This window comes from Schistocerca cancellata, chromosome 1 (genome assembly GCF_023864275.1).
Source record: "Schistocerca cancellata isolate TAMUIC-IGC-003103 chromosome 1, iqSchCanc2.1, whole genome shotgun sequence".
Taxonomy (NCBI): domain Eukaryota; kingdom Metazoa; phylum Arthropoda; class Insecta; order Orthoptera; family Acrididae; genus Schistocerca; species Schistocerca cancellata.
Genome location: NC_064626.1, coordinates 718,447,695 through 718,451,260, shown reverse-complemented (window position 1 = coordinate 718,451,260; position 3,566 = coordinate 718,447,695). Strand labels below are relative to the sequence as shown.

General features: G+C 35.4%; 1 non-coding gene across 1 annotated transcript; it reads left to right on the top strand.

The window, feature by feature from the left end:
- Positions 1 to 3,172: 3,172 nt before the first annotated feature.
- On the top strand, positions 3,173 to 3,279 carry LOC126096793 (U6 spliceosomal RNA). Its single transcript, XR_007522065.1, has one exon. It is a non-coding gene; the product is annotated as a U6 spliceosomal RNA (small nuclear RNA).
- The last annotated feature ends 287 nt before the right edge of the window (positions 3,280 to 3,566 follow it).

Below are 3,566 nucleotides of genomic sequence, written 5' to 3'. Positions count from 1 at the left end.
AGAAAAGAAAACCTTTTTCCTCAAAACAAAAGTGTCCATGATTACAGTACCAGGTCAGACAGTGACATACATGTCAATCATTGTAACACCACATTATGCCAAAAAGGTGTACATCATGCAGGAACAAAACTTTACAACAGATTACCAAGACATATAAAATCTCTTACTGAACTACAAAGCTTTAAAAAGTCTGTGACATCCTACCTTCTGAAAAACTGCTACTATTCAGTCTCACAGTATCTTATGCAAGAAAAATGTAATTTGTATCTTTAATTGTAGAAATAAGTTATCCAGTATTTCAAAAATTTGTAATTATTAACTGTATAGATCCAATTTGTCATAAAAATTTATAAAATTTATGTTTGATATTTGAAAATCCAATAGCCAAAAACTGTTTTCTGTCCAATATCCTGTGTACAATATATGTACTTAAAAAGAGATTTATATGGACAAATAAATAAATAAATAAATAAATAAAAAGGATAGATAGCTATTCACCATATAGGGGAGATGTTAAGATGCATATAGATGCAACAAAAAGACTGTGAAACAAGTAAGCTTTCAGCCAAAAAGGCCTACTTCTGAATTAGACAAAAAACACACACACACACACACACACACACACACACACCACACACACACACACACACACACTATATGGTGAGTAGCACTCTATCCTTTTCATAGCATTGTCAAAGGTGAAAGAAGTACTTATGCTGCTAAGTGTGCAATAAGAGTGTTGTGTGAAAATGATAACTGAGCATTTTGCTGATGGTAGTATAGGAGGAAATTGCAATGGCTTTTTTCAAAGTAGCTTTTTCCTCTTAGTATATATATAAACCAGACAAGGAATAACTTCCATAATCACCGGTAGATTATCACTTGTTATAATTTGTTGCTACAGCAACTGAAGGAAATAACCAGCAGTGATTATTTTTGCCTGTTACTATATAACCTGACACATTTTGCATCGCTAAACGATCACCTCCACGATGGAATTCACATCACGCAATGTGTGAATGAATGTTAGGCAGCATAAGATTAACAGTAACAATAGGATAATGTCTGACTAGAGAGAAAAAAATAGCAAATTAAAACAGATCACAAACTAGGTAATACATTTGAAAAATGCTGGAAATCTGGCAGGGAATCTGTCATGTAGACAAAAAAGTGTGCAAGGAGACTAGAATTAGGATAATTGTTGTCAAAATAAGATTTTTCAGACTGGTTAGAGGTGTTACTAGCAAAGTAAAGACCAACCATCAGATGTGTTTCATGCACTGACATATTTCACATGTGTGTAGAAAGTAGTGATACATTGTTTCCTGGATGTACAACAATGAATTGATCAGTTTCCCAAAGGAAGGTTTAATGAATATACAATTGTTCACATTGTGTGCTAAAAATCAGTTGTTTATATCTACTTCAGGGAATTTGATACAAACATTGTCACTGTGAAGTCTAGCATATGTTAACTTGTTTAGTATACATAATTCAAAGCAGATATTGAATTTTGTGAAGTGTTAGCACATATTCAGTACTATTGATATTAATGGTAGCTTTGATGCGATTTTGAGTTTAACAGACAGTAAATGCTATATACATAATATCCCATGTGCCGTATCACCACATGTAAGTAATACTTGACGAAACTACTGAATTATAAGATATCTGAATGCATATACGAGCTATCAACAAGAAGTCTCTTCCATTATGGCACAGGCAAGACATTGCTACTTGAACTATTTAGGATACCTCACTTCAGCCAGACATCGACTGTCTTTCCACACATATTTGACTTTTTATCTGTCTGTACACACCAAGTTCTGTACAAAATACCCTTTATTGTAGGTCTTCAACATATTCTATGTTGCTTATATCTTATATTGTGGCGAATACACTATTGAGAGATATATTTAATTTATCAGCTACATATTTGATATTCAGGCAGAATTATCTTCTATTCAGTTTGTTATTTCGCTATTGGCTATACATAACCCTATGAACATTCTAAATTTTTGTGTAATTCTAATTTGTCAGTCACGCCTTTGAAAATTTAGGGAACATATAAATGTGTTTCAGTTTACTTGTCTATTCTGATGCAATTTCATCAATGTATTACGAAGGGCGGCATTTTAATTCCAATAGTACCACATTAAATTACAAACTTAATTAAGGTACATTCCGTTATGAATGTATGAACCAGAAATCAGTCTGGTTTAATCAAAACTATTTTTTTTTTTTTAAAAAAAGGAAAATTCGTTTACCATCGAAAATTACGACACAAAATTTTTAGATCTTCACCTACATTCAAAAATCTAACACAAGGTATCATTCAGTATAAACATCGGCCTACTATTATTGTAAACTTAGCTCCCGCCTGAAGTTAAGTCCAATTTCAATTTAACACCATTATTCCACAAAGTAAAAGGTACATATATTTCGTTCTTTTATACGCATGTCTTAGATTTACAGAACCCGGTAGTGGGCAAAATACATTTCGAAGTAGAAGCGTGTAGTTTACGTCTGGTTGTCACCTCCCGTTTTCTTGTGTTTTATTGGTTTCGTAGTAAAGAGTAACGAATCCAAAGCGAATTAACGTGTTCATAAGTCAACTTATATTTTCCATTCCGATCAGCTGTTTCACGGAATTTGAATGAAGTGAGCACGTCGCTGTCACGGTACGTATTGTGGCCCGCAGATGGCAGCACAGAACAGTAACGTGATGAAAATTAAATTACGCTTTGTCAGTTTTGCCGAATTTGTAGCACTTGCACATACCGAAGGGTCTTTATTGATGCCCGTAATTTAACTTACGCTTTCCTGGGTTGCTAATTCGACATCTATTGGAAAGGACCTGCGAGAGTTAATAGGCAGCTACGAGAGCTCAACTCTGGAGACTACTGCTAGATGGCGGTCTCAATAGTTGTGCTTGTAAATGTACGGGAACGATTCTACAGAAACGTGCCTTTTTTTCACCGTGTGAAAAATAAAATGTGAAAATTTTGCCCAGCATCAACCTATACTAGGGCCATAGCAGCAAATAGGTTAGGAATTCAGCCAAACTGCATCCTATTATAGAAGTTACAATACGCCATAAGACACCGCAACTAGAAGGTAGTTTTGACAGTGCTGTGTAAGTATATATACATCAATCTGAGAGTCGCCTTTCGTACTCGCTTCGGCGGTACATATACTAAAATTGGAACGATACAGAGAAGATTAGCATGGCCCCTGCGCAAGGATGACACGCAAAATCGTGAAGCGTTCCACATTTTTTCTTGAACCCAGCGACAAACTTTTCCCTGTCAATAAGATCTACAAATCGAATTTACTCAAAACCAAATACATCTCTTGATTAACTGTACTCCGTAAACCTGCAAGCGACAAATTACAATCTGTACTTCGGTACGAGTTATGAATGGCACTGTTACATCATTAATTAATGCGCGAGGTGGTTCGGGAAAGATAAGTAATCACGCCCCGTTCAGGCACTCGCGAATGCACCTAACGAGTTTGCACATCGCACCACTAACGGCAGAGTGCCTTGTAATTCCTCTGACACA